This window comes from Megalobrama amblycephala, linkage group LG14 (genome assembly GCF_018812025.1).
Source record: "Megalobrama amblycephala isolate DHTTF-2021 linkage group LG14, ASM1881202v1, whole genome shotgun sequence".
Lineage (NCBI taxonomy): Eukaryota > Metazoa > Chordata > Actinopteri > Cypriniformes > Xenocyprididae > Megalobrama > Megalobrama amblycephala.
This window is the reverse complement of record NC_063057.1, coordinates 34,963,803-34,984,000: the sequence shown is the minus strand read 5'-3', so window position 1 is coordinate 34,984,000 and position 20,198 is coordinate 34,963,803. Positions and strand designations below refer to the sequence as shown.

General features: G+C 40.6%; 1 pseudogene; it reads left to right on the top strand.

Annotated features, from left to right (window-relative positions):
• Positions 1-6,953: 6,953 nt before the first annotated feature.
• Positions 6,954-20,198, top strand: LOC125246115 (annotated as a pseudogene).

The following is a 20,198-nucleotide window of genomic DNA, read 5'->3' as shown; positions in this document are numbered from 1 at the left end:
TAGTGTTATAGGAAATGTTGTCGGTTCCGGCCGACCTAATTATTGCAGCGTAACAATCCTTTAACGGATTTGAAAAATGTTAATGTATTGATAATGTGTTATGTGTATGCAAGAGCAAAGAGATGTGTTTTTAGTCTAGATTTAAACTGACAGAGTGTGTCTGCTTCCCGAACAATGCTAGGAAGATTGTTCAAGAGTTTAGGTGCTAAATAGGAAAAGGATCTGCCGCCTTCAGTTGATTTTGATATTCTGGGTATTATCAACTGGCCTGAATTCTGAGATCGCAATAGACGTGAAGGACTATAATGCACCAAGAGCTCACTTAGATATTGGGGAGCTAAACCATTTAGAGCTTTATAAGTAAGTAGCAAGATTTTAAAATCTATACGATGTTTAATAGGGAGCCAATGTAATGATATAAAGATCTATAAAGATATAGATGCTCCAGCACCAGCATTTGTGTTGCATGTTGGGTGTGCAAATAACAACACGAAAAATCAAATGGGACTTCATTACTTTATAATGAAATAATGATTGCGAGATCAATTCAATCCGTGGCACTTAATTGGGTAAAATGTCAGTGTCCATTGAAAAAAAAAAAAGAAAAGAAAAAAAAAAAACAGTACTTTTTGTGCACAAAAGTGTTAAATCCATGAAATATTAATATATTATCCATTGTTTGCATCACATTTCTTCTGAATATCTGCTCTCCATTATCGTTCTTCAAGAAATAATGCAACCTGAGCAGCCTTTATGTTGTAAAATTGTATGATTGTATGTCACAAACAAATGAGCCCGCGTCAAAAGTATAATTTTTCAAAATGCAGCAGTTTTAGTTATAATATCCAAGCATACTGTCCTGTCAGAGTTTTATATCCTCCTGCCATTGTCACTGTATAAATCTCACAAACAAAACTTTCAGCCAATGCCACGATCCAACAACGTGTTCTGTTTATCTTCCACATGCGAGCACATCTACACAGACACACATCTGTCTCGAGTCTTGACCATTAACGCAGCAAGCCATATTATTTTAGAATTGTATAAAATAATCCAGAAAAAAAGCACAAATACGGCTGAGATGCCAAATTCAGCGGCTGGAATAAAGTGACGGCTCACAGACCGCGGCATCTACCTGTCACTCAAGTGACCACACTCTTTATTATGCAGAACTTTAAGGCTTAATATAATTTAAACGGATGAGTTATAAATAAAATTAACCCCCCTCAGAGTTGTCATTAAGGGCAAAATTCGCTGTATAGACCAAAACCACAATTTGCACCAGGCTGTAAACATGTTTTTTTCTGCTGTAAAATTAGGTATTTTAACATGGGACTCAATGAGATTCTGCTCTCTTTCGCAGTCGATGAATTGCAGTTTAAGTCACTTCCGTATTGGCTTCACGAGAAACTGGGTGAGGTTGCCGCTTGGATGACCCACAGTAGTGGAAGATGCGAGGCAAATGCGTTTGGAGATAGACAGGGGTCGGTAGACACAGTCAGTATGGACAGATAACAACAGAAGTTAGAGGTAAATTGTGTAGTTTTATGATTATCCAAATTGTTACCTTTAATATAATCAATTATCAGTCACTGTGTACATTTAATGTAATATAATCAATAATTCGCAGCTTCTGACATTTTAATCCAGCTACATATCCAGGATAAAGCGTAAATGTATAATGGATAGAACACGGTAAAGTACACGGTACAGAATTTCCGTATTTTTCAACCTGAGAGTGACGTGAGCTGCATTGACCCGACTATGTGACAAAACTGCCGCAAACAATTTCTAAACAAACGGCAGATTCTGCATTTTCTCATTTAATTCATGTATGTCATTTGCGAGCTCCATCTAGCGGATGTAAGCAGTATATTTTAGTGTCTCAACATGATTACTCGTCAAGCGCCAAGCTTGTGATTCGTGAGCTGAAAGATGGTAAGTTTTTCATTATTACCCGATCTTGTACAGTAGTCTCCTTTTTTTTCCTCGATCTTTGTGACTTTGCACCCTTGATTTGCATTGCTTGGGTAGCGTATGACTGTACCGTGTACTGTATTTATTAGCAGCAACACATATAGTACACTAATATGTGTTCTAAAATCGGCTCAAAATATCAAACATGGTTTGATATCATCCGACTGGATGGAATCAAAATCTGAAGCAAAAAATCGGAGTCTATGTCATAGACTCTGATTTTTTGCTTCAGATTTTGATTCCAAAATTATTTAATAATAAAAAAACAGTTAAAGGAAACTACATACAGAGCTTATAGTGTACCATTGTACATGTTGTGAACATTATGAAAACACGGTGAGAGGACATACCTTGTTTGTGGAGTTGATATTGGCCACTTTCATCAACCAACACTAAGGATGTTGTTGGAATAGGTTTGAAAAAATACATCAATCATATCTTCTCTGTGCATTTCTTCTGTGGCTGACTGAGTCACACCTTCGTTCATCTTCAGAACACAAATTAAAATATTTTTTGATGAAATCCGAGACGAAATTACCACATTTGAGCATCAAAGCATTGAACTCACATGTATAAAGTCCCATTCAGCAGAACTGGAGCAAACTTTTGTCCAAGAATCTTCCATCTAAGTATCCATTCTCTCTGAAATCAGCAAACAGGGAAAACCAGAATTCCATGCATTCCTTGCACAGAAACCCCCACCAGTTCTCGATCCTTTGGTTGGCAGTATTTGCACCATCCAAATAGCTGTCAAGAGTTTCATCTGCATGATTGATGTGAAGAAAACACTGATCTCTAATATGACCATTTTCAGTTCCATTTTCATTTTGTATATGTGTGCTGTGTACGATGGATGAATATAAAAACCACAACACTGTATCAGCTGCAGCACAGAGGGCAGAGAAACAGGAACTTTGTTCTGGCTTCGTACCCAGCAAGCTAAACACTACTCAATAACAAGTCTTGACACCAGGAAGTCGTTGTTCAGATGATTTACTGAGTAAAATGTGTAAAACTATAAAATAAAAAGATTGTATAAATAAACTGTTGAATGTGCCCAACATAAAGTAATCATGCAACATGTTTACTGAGAGATAAATGCTTAATAAGACCTTAAGCAGTACAAATATTTTATAAGAACAGAACAATGAATTTCACAATGTTGTATTGTGAAAATGATTATATCTACCTGTAATCCTTCATAAACATACAAAGTAGCATAAATCAATAATAATAATCAATGAACTTTACTTACAGGCAGTGCCTCGTTAAGTGTTGTTAATATGATGGAATGAAACGCTGTTCTTCAGAAACTGAATAAAATAAATTTAAGTTGTAGAATATAAAATGACCACTAGGAGGAGCAGAAATGCTAAAACAACCAGAGCGTCCTTTAATGTCTGAACACTGTCTTTAGAACCCACGCAGAAATACCTGGCAGTAGCTTCCATGCTGCCAAGTTCTCTGAAATGGTCACAAATGTTGATACTTCCCCATTGAGGGGGTGTTCCTGGTCTGTAATAGGAATCAACGGAACGGAATCGCTTGAAATCGCTGCCCCCCAAAGCACCACAGGTGGCAGGAGAGGTTTTGTGGGGATATCGAGAAGGGGTGGGTGCTAAATGTTTTTACGTGCCCCGTCCTGAGGGGGGCTATCCCCACAGGGCTGGGTGCAAGACCATCAGGACTTTTTCTTTCTGGATATAATAGTCATAAGGTCTTGCTTGGGAGGTTGCTGGGGGTGGTGAGACGACCCCTACTTTCTGCGAAGGGGAGCACGGCTTACCACACTTTGTTTTTGAACCACCCTTTTTGAAGGACTGGGTTAGGACTGGGTTGGGACTGGGTGGCCGACAGCCCTTCTCCCTGAGTGCAATGAGGAAGGAATTGCACTAAAGCTTACTCTGATTTTTTCACCTTCCGAAACCTGCTGAGTGTTGACTGAGTCGCCAAACAGGCCGGAAGGTGACACTGGTGCATCAAAGAGGAATACTCTGTCCTTATCCTTGATGCCTGTGAGCTTCAGCCACAGATGCCACTCAGTGCTAACCAAAGCAGCCATAGAATGGTTGATAGCATGAGCCGTCTGCTTGGTGGCATGGAGAGACAGGTCTGTGGCTCGACAAAACTCTGTGAATGCCTCCTCGTCGATAGTACTACCCGCACTCAGGTCCTTCAGCAGGTCAGCCTGATATGCCTGTAACATTGCCATGGTGTGCAGAGCAGCACCAGCTTGACCTGCAGTTTGAAAAGCTGTTCCCACAAGTGCTGAGGTGGTTCTACACGGCTTTGTGGGGAGAGTGGGTTTCTTTAAGGATGATGCCGAACCAGGCGAAAGATAGCTCACAAGCATCTCTTCAACCTGTGGCATCGTCGTATTCCCCCTTGAGCAGAGCTTGTTTCACACACACTTCACAGGATGGCCTCTGAAGACAAAAGACCTGCAGACGCACCTGTGGTTCATCTAATTATAGCCTCTGATGCGCCGCATTCTGATGACGTCACTATCGACGCTATCGAAATTCTAGGTCAATTTCATTGACGTTTTATACACATATTCACAGCTGGTCACCACTAAAGACATTTCCCATAGTGCTGAATAAAGCGCAGCTCGATTGTAGATTTTGAAAGGAAACAGCAGCTTCGACCATTCCCTGGGTAAGGCCCTGTCTTGTCCATCCCCTGGTATGGAGGACTTCTCTCAGCCATACTCCGGACGCTGGGTAGGTTATGACATTTGTGAGTAGCTCTCGCTCTGGGCACGTCACGGCTTGCCAGGATCTCCAACATGGTTCAGTTGCTATGGCATTTTCCACTGGGACCCCATTACATCAGTATCGGCGTAACGTCGAATGTGACTGACTGAATAGGAACTGTCGCAACCCCCGTTCCCTGAATGAGGGAACAGAGACATTACGTCCCCTTCCCATAGCCCCGAACCACCCCTGAATGGCCAGGATCCTTGTCTCAGCTCCTCAGCAAAATATGAATAAAAGTTTGCAGGTCCTATTTATACCCGGATGTCCCAGGTGTTCTGGATGTGCTGGATGTGGCGGGTGGGTGGGATTCCGCATGTAAATCTCACAGGCCAATTTCCATTGGCTCGTTTTGTACCACTTGGAGGATTTGTACCCATTTCGTCAGTATCGACATAACATCTCCATTCTTTCCTTCAGGGAACAGGAGTTACGACAGTAACCTAGACGTTTTTCATTAAGTTACAAAGTGTGACTGATATGAATATTGTTTTGCTTTTTTGTAATTTTGTTTTGTGAAAAGTTGATTCATTTTGGTTGGTTAGTACCAGCTAATTATTGGTGTTTATTGTTTGTTTGTTTTTTGGTTTGTTTGTTTTTCTTCTCCTTTACATTTAGAGGAGTGGGAAAAGTGAATAGGGGAGGGGTTTGGCTGCTGTCATTTAAATGGTGTCCACATTGAATGCTGTGCTTGATAGGTTGGAGTGATCTCACCAGAGTGTTTTGTTTGTGTTTGTGTGTATGTGTTGGGTATTAACTTCTTTAAACTTTCTTTTGTATTTATTATTGTATTTGTATTCTTATTGTTATTATTATTTCATTTGGGTTAGTAAAGTATTTTTCTCTTCTCTTGTATTTTGTGTGAATATGGAGTCCTTGCAAGACCAATGTATGGATAGTTTTTAAGCTTTTGTATACTTTAATAAAGCTGCCCCATCTTTGTACTCCCTTGCCTATGTCTCTCTAATCACCCACATATTGGTAACAAACCTATGTGCCCTCCCTGTGTAGAGCTGATATTTCCCAGAGTATTCCGGGTGGCGTAGTCAAGCGTTAGGTATAGTTTTGGTGTTTCTATTTTCCCCATTACCTGGCGCTCCTGCCACACATAAAACCCCAATTTTTTTCTTAAAAATCATATCTTCTTGTCATACATGCATTCATGAGTTCACACTTGATGTTGTGAGACTGTAATTCTGCGTCCTTTCGTTTTGTTTTGATGTTGCTTAACTGAGGTTTATTCTTTTATTTCCTTTTGTTCACAGTATACTTTATGTATATTTATACTTTATGATGCTTCGCATCAGGTGGTTCTTTGCCACCACATTGTGCATTCAAATGGTTTAATGCATAGCTAGCCGTAAATTATCCCGCTTATACCATGATCATTTGCCAATATTGAGAACTTAAAGCTGTTATTGATGTTTGCAGCACAATATTTGACCTGGAAGGGTAAAACTGACAGTTATTTTCATTAGTTACAGCTCATTAGAAATAGCATTCTGACTTGGAACTACCTGTGCATTAAACAGTTTTATTGCACACCTTTCAGCCAAACAGAATTGAGTATCCAGACAGACCATGGTTTAAACATGGGTTAATATATTGTTATATGTTTTTTCATATCCTAAGAGACATCTAGTGGTCAGAGATGATAAATGTATAAACACAAATGAACCTATTAACTCTTTCCCCTCCACTCAGCATCAGCGTTTTTGATAATTTTTATAAAAATGTTATGGCCCCCATAACATACAATATATCAAAAGAAACAACAAAGCCTTTTCTTTTAAATGAAAAAAATAATAATACTGAAATCTATGCGAGTGCCTGTCATTCAGCACTTCCAGGTTACATGCCTCCATTCTTAATTACCAAATGAGAAATATTTGCTGAAGGATGAGGAGATGGAGGGATAATCAGAGATTCCAAACTTTAATGAAATGTTTGAAAACATGTCCATCCTTCTTGGTGAGAAAAGACACACAGTAATGATCATCCTGTCATTAAAATGACTTAATATTTCATGATGCATAAAGTAAAAGCAATTAGGATGTTAGTATTACTGTACTTTTTGTCTAGCTTCTCTGTAACTTACATTGTTCGAGTCTCTCTCTGAGACTCACATCTAGTGAATGTTTTATTTTCTGTGACCTTTAGACTTTTGCACACGTCACTTAAGTATAATCAGGAAACAGGAATCACATGGGTTCAGGGAAAGAGAAACTGAAGTGTAGTTGAGCTGTTGTGTGTTTGTTTCTCTGTATTCATGCAGTAAAATGGCAGAAGCCAGAATTTTAGTGGATCAGGATGAGTTCCTGTGTCCAGTGTGTCTGGATCTCCTGAAGGATCCAGTTACCACTTCCTGTGGACACAGTTACTGTAAGAGCTGTATTACAGGCTTCTGGGATCAGGAGGATCAGAAGAGAGTCTACAGCTGCCCTCAGTGCAGACAGACCTTCAGTCCAAGACCTGCTTTAGCTAAAAACACCATGCTGGCTGAAGTGCTGGAAAAACTGAAGAAGATTGAAATTCCTGCTGACTGTTACGCTGGAGCTGGAGATGTGCAGTGTGACGTCTGTACTGGAAGAAAACACAAAGCCATCAAGTCCTGTCTGGTGTGTCTGAACTCTTACTGTCAGAATCACCTTGAACAACATGAGAGTTTCTTTAAAGGAAAGAGACACAATCTGACTGAAGCCACTGGACGACTGCAGGAGATGATCTGCCAGAAACACGACAAGATCCTTGAGGTTTTCTGATCAGGTTTGCTGCACTGATCAGAAGTGTATATGTGTGCTATGTATGGATGAACATAAAAACCACAAAACTGTATCAGCTGCAGCACAGAGGACAGAGAAACAGGTATGAAATTTGTACTGATTTCGTACCCAGCAAGCTAAACAATAAACTTGACACCAAGAGTTCATCATTTAAATAATTTACTAAGTAAATTGTGTAAAACTATAAAATAAAAAAAATTGCATAAATTGTTACTTTTAAAATGTTGAGTCAAATTATTATGTTCAATATGACATACACAATATGCATACCATAATTTAATGTCTGAACACGTTTTATTTTCCAAAAATCGCATTATGCTCTGATTGGATGTAAATGTTACATCTGATTGGATGTAATTTCCGATGTAAATGTAATTTAATGGCGCCTTACCATAAATGGCGAGTATCAGCAGCGGAGCAGCTTCCTGAGATGCTGCAAGCACTACTGTAACCACACTATGGCATCAGTTTTATCAGTTCAAACCTGAGTCTAATAATGACAGTCAAGAAGAACAGGCTGATCAACCTGAAACACCTTCGCAAGCAGGATGTTTCATGGTGGTCATTCTTTATTTTAATCCTTTCTTATATTTCAGATGTGATGTTAAAACTGTAATTTCACAAGTTTGCCTGCCCATCCAGTCTTAATAAGTATTGGTAAACGAACTTGGCTTGATGTCCTCAACGGAGGCTTGAGCTCAACCCCCAGTAACGATATGTGGCAAGCAGGCCACTTGCACTCCACACCGTCTCAAGTCTTACAGAGGGGCTCCAGGAGTATAAAAGGGAAGTGACAACAGTGAAGGACGAGAGAGGACCAGGCCTGGAGTATTTTATATTATGTTTTGTTTATGTGTGTGTGAGTGGGTGCCACTTTTACTTTCATTTTGTGTTTGTTTATTTTGAATATTATTAAATGTTGTTGAAATGTTCACCGGTTCCTGCCTCCGTCTTTCCTGATCTACATACCTCACTACATTGGTGCCGAAACCCAGAAGGAAGGAGGAACGTGCTGTCATAGAGCCCTTTCCATTGTGGGGAATCCACGGTGGCATTGATCACGGCTGAGTAAGGTCTGCCACCATAGACACTCGAGGCGGTGGGCTGAAGTGAGTTGCCAGGGGGACAGACGAACTCGGTGCCGGCCGCCTGGATTGTGGAAGGGCAGCTGCTGTCCTTGAGGGAGTAGAGGAGTCACTGCTGTTCGCCGGAACGTGCTGCCTTCCGCCATGATGGGGAATAGGGGACCCCTGCTGACTGCTCAAACCTTGAGCTGAACGCTGATGGGTTCTTTCTATGCCATGGCACCATCTAATCAGAAGTATTTCTAAATCCACGCAACCAAATATATTGTACCCTAGCCTGCGATCGACAAGCTGCGCAATGTGAAAGCGCTGTTATCCCTCCTCCCCTCCTCCCCAGCGCCACCTGTAGAGATCTGCTACGGGGGTTCTACCATTCTTGCAGCAGCCTTTTCTTTGTTGTTTTATTTGACTAAGCTGAACAAATTTGTATTTGCTCAGCAGCAGCAGCAGTAACAGCAGCGGCGTAGTAGATATTGTACGCCAAAATCAAGCCATGTATACTTCATGCCCCATGCCAATAAATGCTGGTTGAATTTAATCCACTCCGAGAGTTGTCATGACTGAAATAATAATAGTGAAAACACAACAAAAGACTGATGTTGTACACTGCTGAAGAATAGTGTTAAAAGTACTTTTTAACCATCCATTTAGTCTGCATTAGCAAGGCCGAAAAAGGTGTTTAGATTCGGTGTGGTAAAAATGGTCTCATGAACATGACAACAACACACTACCAACTAACTCAACCAGGCTTCGGCTCTTTATTTTGTGTATGCCTTGAGAGGAGACTATTTAAATAAGGGATATTGTGATGTGTTTGTTCCCAGAAGAAAACACAAGACTACAATGGAGGTGTTGCAGGGAGTTCAGAAACAGTGACACTGATATAGAGAATAACAACTTTAATAATGACTTTGTGTTTTACAGTTTTTTCATGCCAACATTACACACTAAAGAAAGATGAACATGGATACAAGCATAATAGGGCCCCTTTAAACCAGTAGTTTAATGTACATTCATCATTTACTCATGTTATTACAAGTTGGACTTTCTGTTTTCTGAGGAACAGAAAAGAAGGTATTTTAAGGAATGTCTCATCTGTCTGTATATTGAAAGTCAAAAGATTTTCAATCTTAAAAAAGGACATTAAGGTAGCATAAAATAAATGGGCGTAATCTAAGTCTTCTGAAGCAATAAGAAAAATCAATTATGGTGGCATATTTAGTCAGGTGACATGCATGAGAAAGTGAGGTTTAATTTTATTGATAAGTCACCATATTTGATTTGGGCTCTTGAAACAAAGACATTCATCATATCTTATTTTGTGTTATGCAAGAAAAAATCATACAAGTTTGGAAAGACATGAGGATGAGTAAACAATGAAAGAATTTACATTTCTGGATGAACTATCCCTATAAAACTAGACACTGATGAAATAATTCTGACACTTATGATTTAACCTATAATCTTACCATGCAAGATCTTTAACCCTCAATCTCACCACTTCATTGATACTGGATTCATATCTGTTTACTTGATGATTTATGTGATGTTTCTCCTGTCATTGGTTTGTCCTTTAGCGCCAGCTGAAGGAGACGCAGAGGTTGTTTCAGCAGAGGATCCAGCAGAGAGAGAAAGATCTTCAGCAGCTGAGAGAGGCTGTGGAGTCTCATAAGGTGAGTCTGGAGAAGAAGAGAAGTTTGAGAAGTCTCAGTCAGGACTCACTGAAGCCACTGTGTGATTGTGATGTGTGTCCTAACAGCGCTCTGCACAGACAGCAGTGGAGGACAGTGAGAGGATCTTCACTGAGCTCATCCGCTCCATTGAGAGAAGCCGCTCTGAGGCCACACAGCGGATCAGAGATCAGGAAAAGACTGCAGTGAGTCGAGCTGAAGGACGACTGGAGCGACTGGAGCAGGAGATCAATGATCTGAGGAAGAGAGACGCTGAGCTGGAGCAGCTTTCACACACACAGGATCACATCCATTTCCTGCAGGTAACAGAGATCTAGAAGAACAGGATCATAGTGGACTTGAGCAAGAGACTCACAAGCTGTGTCCCAAATCAGGGTCTGCAGCCTTTGCAATGCGTGAAAGGGGTGGGCCTTTGGAGTGGAGGAAGGTCTAACTGAGGTACATGGGTTGTCAGATCTGCACAACAAATGCATACCAAAAGTAGCGTAATCATGGCAACAATGTAATAGTTGTCCAATTTCAGACTTGGCAACAATGAGCCAAGCGTCGTTACATGGCCCAGCAGCTGTATGACAGCTGACAGCGGAGCAGACATTTGTGAGTTTAAAAAGGGAAATGGATGCAGAAAAGTTTTATGACTTTCTATTGGGTTTTGACATGCTTCAATGCTGATGACGACAGGACACCGGACATTATGAACAGGTAAAATATGTACGGTTAAACTATGTAATGTGAGTTTTATATCATTAGCAACCTTGTTAGCAACCAGTTAACCTTGTTTATCTCTTATGCTAAATGTAACGTTAACTGTGAAAATATATTTTCACATTTATACTAGGGCTGTCAAACGATTAATCGCGATTAATCGCATACGAAATAAAAGTTTGAGTTTGCATAATATATGTGTGAGTAATGTGGGTAAATAATATGTATATATAAATACACACAAATTAATGTATATATTTAAGAGAAATATGTTATTTATGTACAAAAAATGTATTTATATATAATATAAATTATATAAAAATATAAATAAATACATATACTTGTAAATATTTCTCAAATATATATACATGGATGTGTTTGTATTTATATATACATAATAATTACACACAGTACACCCACATATATTAGGCAAACTCAAACTTTTATTTTGTATGCGATTAATCGTGATTAATCGTTTGACAGCCCTAATTTATACATTTACTCTGAGATGGAGTGAATAAAATCCTAATGTACTGTGCTTTAAATTTAGACAAACACAGAGACAAATATTGTATTTATAAAAAAATTATGTTTTGGACATCATTACGGAAGCCCTAAACAGCCATGGATTATTTATTTTTTTCTGTCTTGTTTTGTTGTGATCACGACTTATTTTTCTCGTGATCTCGAGATAACAAAAGTTGTTTTGTCGTGATCACGACTTAAATTTTCTCGTGATCTCAAGATAACAAAAGTTGTTTTGTTGTGATCATGACTTGATCTCTGGTCTAAATTACACAAATGTGCCAACAGGTGGCAGTATATTACCAAATATAACTTATGATGTGCTGTAAATATCCACTTTACTGTATTAGTTTATATTGGCTCAGATTGTACGAGTTTCGGACAGAGAGAGTTTTCGTGATTGCTTTATTTTGTGCAGTATTGTGTGCGTTAAGTGATTAACTTAACTGTTAAATGACTGATTATAATTATTTTGCTTGAAAGTGTATCTGTTATCGTTCTGACTAGTTGCATGATCACCAGTTTCACGACCGCAATAGTTCGGTGTGATACTAAACTTGCTGCTTATTAAAACTAATTTTGATGTCACTGTATAGTATTCTGTAAGATGCTATTTTAATCATCGCAGTTTCAGTGTTAATTTACCTCATTATGTCACTCAGTGTATATTGATAAGAAATGTGATTTATAGCCTATGTCTTTTAATTCAGTGATAGTGTGTAACCATTGTATTTTCCTCATTTCTTTGTAGGAAACAACACACATACACATAAACATGCTTTTCAAACAGCATCCCAAGATTGTTTTAGCCTATATTAACTGGATTAAAGTTTTGTTTTTTGAAAATCTGGAGTATTGCACCTCTTTTTAATGGAAGATAGGAGGAAGACAGTTTAACGCACATGATATCACAGCCTATCCTACGTGACGAATAAAAATAACAAACACATTATGTAATATTTTTTAAAAATTTGTTTCAAATGAGTGAGGAAAATAAAGTGGGTTTAATCTAATAGTTTTTAGAATTATAAAATAATGTTAAGTTGTTTAATGCTGTGTTGAATATTAAACATGTTAATTACACAAACAAAATGTTAAGCATACATTTATTGAACAGTGATTGATTAGCCTATATGTATTAATTTATTGTAAACTTTATTATTAAGTGAAGTAAACATTTAAACATTAAGCTGAAATATCCACAAGATATAAGAGCGCATGATTTATCCGTCGATCAGATGTGTGTGAAAGTTGTGTTCGTTACTATAGCAACAGTAGAATCCGGGTACAGTGCGTTTCAGAATCAATCATTTTAAAAAGAACTTTTATGTCGTGATCATGACAAAACAACTTTTGTTATCTCGAGATCACGAGAAAATAAGTTGTGATCACGACAAAACGATAGAAAAAAATAATAATCCATGGCCGTTTAGGGCTTCCGTACATCATAGATATTACAGTTTGACTGAGATATTACATATTGGTGAAAAAATACGAACGCTATATAATAGAATCTCTAAAAATGTTATACCCCCAGTTTCACAGACAAGACTTAAGCTAGTCCCAGACTAAAATGCATGTTTGAGCTGTTTTAACTAAAAGATACTTGCACTGACATATCTTAAAATATATCTGCTGACCATGACTCTTTGTAACAGGCAACACAATTGTAAAGCTATGATGCCCAAGACCAGGGGCGTAGCAGCCATTTTAAAAGTGGGGGGGACAGCTGTATGGTGATGTGACCCAAAGCTGATGTTCATAATAATAAATTCTAAATAGAATACCAATTGGCATTTTACAGCACCCCAGTGGCAATTTTGGGAACATGCCGTGATAGCTTACAGGAACCTATTTTTGTGAAATCATCCTCAAAATTTAAAAATACTGCAGGACTTTGAGACCAATGTGAGACCATCTATACTTTATTTAGATAAAGATATTTTATGATATTTAAAATATTCTCTGCATTCAATAATAAAATGCCTTAAACTGGAAATTCAGTGTTTAATCTTGTCATTATAAATTACTCTATTCTCCTATTTGATACTGTTCAGTGCTTTGACACAATCTGTATTATTAAAAGCACTATATAAATAAAGGTGATTGATGGTTGATCTTTTGTTTTAAGGAATTAAATTGATGTGTAATTCCTTAAAATATTGGGAAACAGTTCCAATTAAGAAAACACTGCCTTAAAATAGTCAATCTGCTTTTTTTTATACAAATCTCACCTGTACACATTCTGGAGAGGTTGAGCAACTGTCCCCTCTCTCTGTCAGTGACGTCACAGCCTGCCTTTCCTACAGACCAGTTAGGACATAAAGTAGAATATTTACATAAAGTATAAAAAAATATATATTTTAAATTTGATAAAGTATTTTAAGATATTCGGTGCAAAACAAATTTGATTTATTTTGAAAGGATAATTCTACTCCGCGAGCAGCACGTAGGCAACAAAAGACAGCAGAAACCAATAATTTGTTACGTCTCATTTAGCAGACGCTTTTATACAAAGCAACAAGTAGGAGAGCATTTAACACACTGAATCCGGCGCGACGTGACGAGGTCCATACGGGTTCTGTTGTCTTTTGACGTTACAGTAGTTTAAATCATAACATGAAAACTTTATCGCGTGATTCGTGTCATCACGACATACTGTAACATACTTACAGTGTGTGTTTGAAAAAAGGATGTAATCGTCCTTTGCTTTTTTTCTGGGGTGCATTTTATCCCAGACGGCGAATGAACGAACGAAAACTCACAACACCAACAAGAGATTTGAAGCTCATAGCAGACGCGCCCAAGAGATGATTCGCTCTGTGATTGGCTGAATGTTAGTTCACTCAAATCTAAGTAACAAATCAGAGAACACTGCCGGTGCCGGAAATATTCACGCTGGATCCAAAAAAATAGCAGGGGTCAGAATCACCAGTTTCTAAAAGTGCGGGGGACGTGTCCCCCCCGTCCCCCCCGGTTGCTACGCCCCTGCCCAAGACAAAATTTGAATGGACCATAGAACTGTTTTGCATGTTGAAATATTTTATGGTTTGATTTGAGTATGTGAGTTCATTTCTTTTAATCTTCCCTCTTTCTGAAAATATCTCGGTGACATGGCAGCTGTCGATTGAGTCAGCCCTGCAAACCTTTTGGTAGACACGCAGTGGACAGTGGAAATATGCACTCATCCCAGATGATGTCCTGCTGGCAGAGGCCTTACCAGGGTGTCTAATGTGGAGCCCATTCAGGTCCAGCAGCTCCACCAGGCTCTCCCTGCTCCCTTCTGTTCTGTTTTATATACTGTTAAACTTACGTTCTGTTGTAAATAGCTGTAAATAGTTTTTTTAAATGTTACTTTGTCAATGAAACAACCTCATTTCTGTACAGTTTATTTTTGTGATGTAAGTTAAAAATGAAATGCATAAGTTGTATACATTTGTGTGTGTGTGTAATGTAATTTATTTGTAAATGAGCTGGAGTAATTTCTGTAAATTTTTTTATTTTTTTATGTATGTTCACATGTAAATAAAAGAGAAGTAATTGTCCTATACATTGTTTATTTTTTATGCAACTTAATAATCTTTACATGAAACATTCTTCTGTACAATATTTTTTCAATAAGTAAATTGTTTTACATTAAAATAAATCATTCTATACATTACTTAAAGTACTTTTTACAGCTATTTACAACAGAACGTAGGTTTAACAGTATATAAAACAGAACAAAACGGAGCAGGGAGAGCCTGGTGAACGTAACCTTGGTTCCCTGAGATACGGAACGAGTACTGTGTATGGGGTGATGTCTTTGATAGAGACGCCACTAGACCAGGCCCACGAGGAAGCCATCCCTCTAGTGGAGTGGGCTCTTACTCCTATGGGGCAATCAAGGCCCATAGAGGAGTAACACAGAGCGATAGCATCGACTATCCAACACGAGAGTCGTTGCTTTGAGACCGGGGACCCTTTGGTGTGGCCGCCAAAGCAGACGAAAAGCTGGTCAGATTGCCGAAATGGCTGTGACCACTCAATGTAGGTCCAAGGTTCGTTCAAGGTTACAGGCCTGCTAAACAGGCCTGACTGACCCTGACGCGAAAGCGGCCATGCTGCCAAGCGTGAGGTGGGACCTGGAGTTTCAGCCAGAATTGCAGAGGCCACATCCGCAGAAGGCCGAGCTGCAAAACCGGGGAGCCGGAAGCCATCAGCCCTAGCATCCTCTGGAAAAACTTCAGAGGGAAACAGGCTTTGTTCCTGACGGAAGCCGCGAGCTGCTGAATTTCCAGGGCGCGCTCTGGCGAGACTACAGCCCTCATTCAGACTGAGTCAAAAACTGCACTATAATAAGTTGGCTGGGGAGCAGTGAGCTCTTGGCAAAGTTGACCCTGAGTCCTAGGCACTCCAAGTGGCTGAGGAGCACAGATCTGTGATGGTCTAGCTTGGTTCGCGACCTAGATTCAGAACCCGGATTCCCATCTGTCTCAGAGGAGAAAGTGCTGCGTTCATGCACTTCGTAAAAGTGTGAGGAGCTAGGGACAGCCTGAAAGGAAGGACTGTATATTGGTAAGCCACGCCTGGAATGTGAATCTCAAGAATCGTATGTGATGGGGGGCTATCTGGATGTGAAAGTAAGCGTCTTTCAGATCCAGAGAGAAGAACCAGTTCTCAAGGCAAATCTGTGTGAGGATCTGTTTCAATGTTAACATCTTGAACTTCCGTCTCATGAGGGAGAGGTTCAGAAGCCTGAGATCTAAGATGGGTCTGAGACCGCCATCTTTCTTAGGGACAAGGAAATAACGGCTGTAGAACCCCGATTCGCTCTCTGAGGGGGGAACTATTTCTATGGCTCCCTTCCCTAACAGAGTCATCGCTTCCGCACGGAGGACATGAGCGTCGTCCGGATTTACCAAAGTGGGAATCACCCCGCTGAAGTGTGGGGGTCTTCAGGTGAACTGCAGTGAGTAGCCTTGATTTATTATCCCCAACACCCACTTTGACACTCTGGGGATGGCCTGCCAGGCCTCTGCCCGCCTGACAAGGGGTTGAATGGCGCCGGATGACAGACCACTGTGTAGGGGCCTGTACACTGACGAGTGTGGAAGAGGAATTTTGCTCTCTTTTTGAAAATGTAAGTTTTTTATTGTGTTCGCCATAACAACAGAGTTTTGCATGGGCGCAACAGCAGTGGGCCCAGGGCGCAGAACAAACACTTCGCTCCCAACACCCGGAACTGAACGGGGTGGCGGGGGAAGTAAACATGAGAGCTTTTGGGGTGGTTTGGCCACGGCGGGACTTTGTCCCTTCCTTTTCTTTCCTGTGAGATCAGGAAGACTTTGGAGGCGTCGGGTCCAGCACAATCCTTGGCCGGGGGCCCTGGCGTCTCGGGAAGATAGAGCGCTTAGCGGAACGGGCTTGCTGGCGCTGCTCCTTAGGGGCACTGCCTAGGAGGTAGAAGGAACAGGCTTGCTCTGCTGTTGAGTCAGCACAGTCCTGGGGTGACTCGAGGCAGAGGCTGAGCTGGAGCGCTTGGGCAGGAAGTGTCGCATGGCCTGGGACGACTTCTGTGCTGCAGTGAAGCGCTCAGTAAACCCTTCTACGGCTGGCCCGAAGAGACCGGCTAGAGAGACCGGGGCATCAAGAAAGGCCACTTTTGTCGATCTCCTTGATCTCCGTCAAATTGAGCCAGAGGTGGCGCTCTAGCACGACCAGGTTGGCCATAGGTCGTCCAATGGCCTGGGCTGTGGCTTTCGTGGCACACAGGGCCAAATCCGTGGCGCTGCGGAGGTCGCGAAAGGCAGGTGCGTCAATTTCAGACTCGTCCAGGGAACTTCGCTTGGAACACCTGGAGAATGGCCATGGTGTGTAGCGCCGAGGCAGCTTGGCCCGCAAAGGAATAGGCTCTGCCAGCCAAGCTGGAGATCGTCCTACAGGGCTTAGTAGGAAGTGCTCTTTTATTCTTCCACCCCACAGCCCATCGTCATCATGTAGAGGGGCTCTGCATATGCCACAGCTGTGGTGCGGAATTTGTAACGTCGCCGTGAAAACGGTGTTTAGGAGGCTCTTTTAGAGTGGTGAAAACCTCTGGAGAAAGCTCTTTTAGCAAGCTGCGAACCGCAAGAAATTTGCTATTTTAGAAGCGCCAGATGGTGGCAGGAGACACGCCGAGATGCCGGCCGGAAGCGGGCGGCTCGAGAGCAGCGCTGCAGGTGTTCAGCGATCTCAGCTGGTCCGCTGCAGTGCCTCTTCTACGGTGGGAGAGCTTGTTCCAGCAGGCGAAGGCGTTCAGCTCGAAGTTCCAGTGAAGAGAAGCGTCGTCGTCGCTGAAGGAGAGAGATCTGAAATCCTATGGCGAAATGCTTGCTTATATAGCCAGTCGCCCCGCCCATTTTGGCAGGCTTTGGCGTGCTGCATCACCGTACATATTTTACCTGTTCATATGGTCCGGTGTCCTGTCGTCGTCGGCACTGAAGCATGTAAAAAATCCAATAGAAAGTCATAAAACTTTTCTGCATCCATTTCCCTTTATAAACTCACAAATGTCTGCTCCGCTGTCAGCTGTCACACAGCTGCTGGGCCATGTAATGACGCTCAGCTCATTGTTGCCAAGTCTGAAATTGGGCTATTATTACACTGTTGCCATGATTACACTACTTTTGGTATGGATTTGTTGTGCAGATCTGACAACCCTGTCTCTCAGTTAGACCTTCCTCCACTCCAAAGGCCCACACCTTTCACACACTTCGAAGGCTGCAGACCCTGATTTGGGACACAGCTATGGAGAAACATTTAATGAGAGCAGAATGAGCCATTGACTGAAATGTTGATCTGTGTGTTCGGTTATTATATAATCATCAGTCAGACTCTCATCTGATCATCTTCTTTTGAAAGAGACACACTTACAAATGCAGTTCAGCTCTGGAAATCTCTTAGAAAACATTTTTCTGAAAGATATATTGAGCTTCCAGACAGCAACAGTTCAAAACTTCACTAATATTTAAAAGTTTTTTTCAACAATGTGAAATCCATGAACTTGATGGTACCAGTTTCACCCAGCTAGATTTCCCATAATCTCTTTACTTATTATTTAACAGTGAAGTCCTGAAACAGGAAGTCAGGCTGTATATCAGCATTGCTTCAGTGTATTTAAAACACAAAACATGACCTTGTGATCATGTCCTAAGAGTCCTTGTGAATTTTCAGAGCCACTAACTGCTCAAAAGTTATAAATAATGGTCAGTCTACTCGTTGCCTTTGAACTGCTTTTCCTGATCTACTCAAATCTACTCAACCCTGTCATGTGACGCCATTGATGCTCTTGATCTGTTACATTTATGTTATTGGCAGATGTTTGATCATCAAATAGTGTAAGTGTCAAACGCTAGAACTTATAGCTCTAAAAGATATAATGAACATAAGAAAAATGAAGCTGATTCTGTGAAAGTGCTGGATTGAGGAGAGTTACTAAAGATCATCAAGAGCTGCTCAAATCAGACAGTAGTGCAGGTTATTGGCTGAAGTGTGGAGGTGATAAGCTTTGATTTCTGTTTTCTGTAGAGTTTCCAGTCTCTCTCAGCTCCTCCTGAATCTACAGACATAAATGACTTCAGTTCTCTCTCCTCTTTTGATGATGTGAGAAAATCTGTCCGTCAGCTGAGAGACAAAGTGGAGGATTTCTGCAAAGAGGAGCTCAAGAAGTTCTCTGACAGAGGTAAAGTCCTGGAGATTCATCTGCTCTCAGAAATTATTCTCCATCATCTCATATCATGTAGAAGATCATGTTAGAAATGTCTTAGGAACGGATGCAGGGATCATTTTCTCTTGACATGATAATCACAGTCTTCATGTCTATTGATTTCCACAGTCACTTTCACCAACATTGTTCCCAAGACCAGGAACGACTTCCTACAATGTAAGTCACTAAGAAAACAAGCAGAAAAACTCACTGAGTGTGTTCATGTTCTTCCTGTAGAAGGAGAAAGAAAACACGACAGAAGAGTTTTATAGTTGATCATGTAAATGATGATTTGCACAGGATATCTGTTAAACTGTACTGAGACACTGATGATATATTGAACATGAAGAGTTCAGATACATTAAAAGATAATGAAAAAATCAAAAATCAAAAATTCCTGATTCTGTGTTTTATCTCCATCAGATTCCCATCAGTTCACTCTCGATCTGAACACAGTGAATAAACGCCTCCGTCTGTCTGACAGGAACAGAGTGATTACTGTAACTTTCCCAAAGTTTCAGTCGTATCCTGAACACCCAGACAGATTTGATGACTGGCCTCAGGTGTTGTGTAGAGAGAGTGTGTGTGGACGCTGTTACTGGGAGATTGAGTGGAGTGGTGCTGGTGTGTTAATATCAGTGTCATTTAAGAGCATCAGCAGGAAGGGACGAGGTAAAGAGTGTTTGTTTGGATATAATGATCAGTCCTCCAGTTTGTATTGCTATTCCTCCAGTTACTCATTCTGGCACAATAACATAGAGACTAAACTCTCTGTAAAGCCCATCAGCAGGAGAGTAGGAGTGTATGTGGATCACAGTGCAGGAACTCTGTCCTTCTACAGCGTCTCTGGAGACACAATGATCCTCATCCGCACAGTCCAGACCACATTCACTCAACCGCTCTATCCTGGGTTTTATGTTTGCAATAAATCATCAGTGAAACTGTGTTGA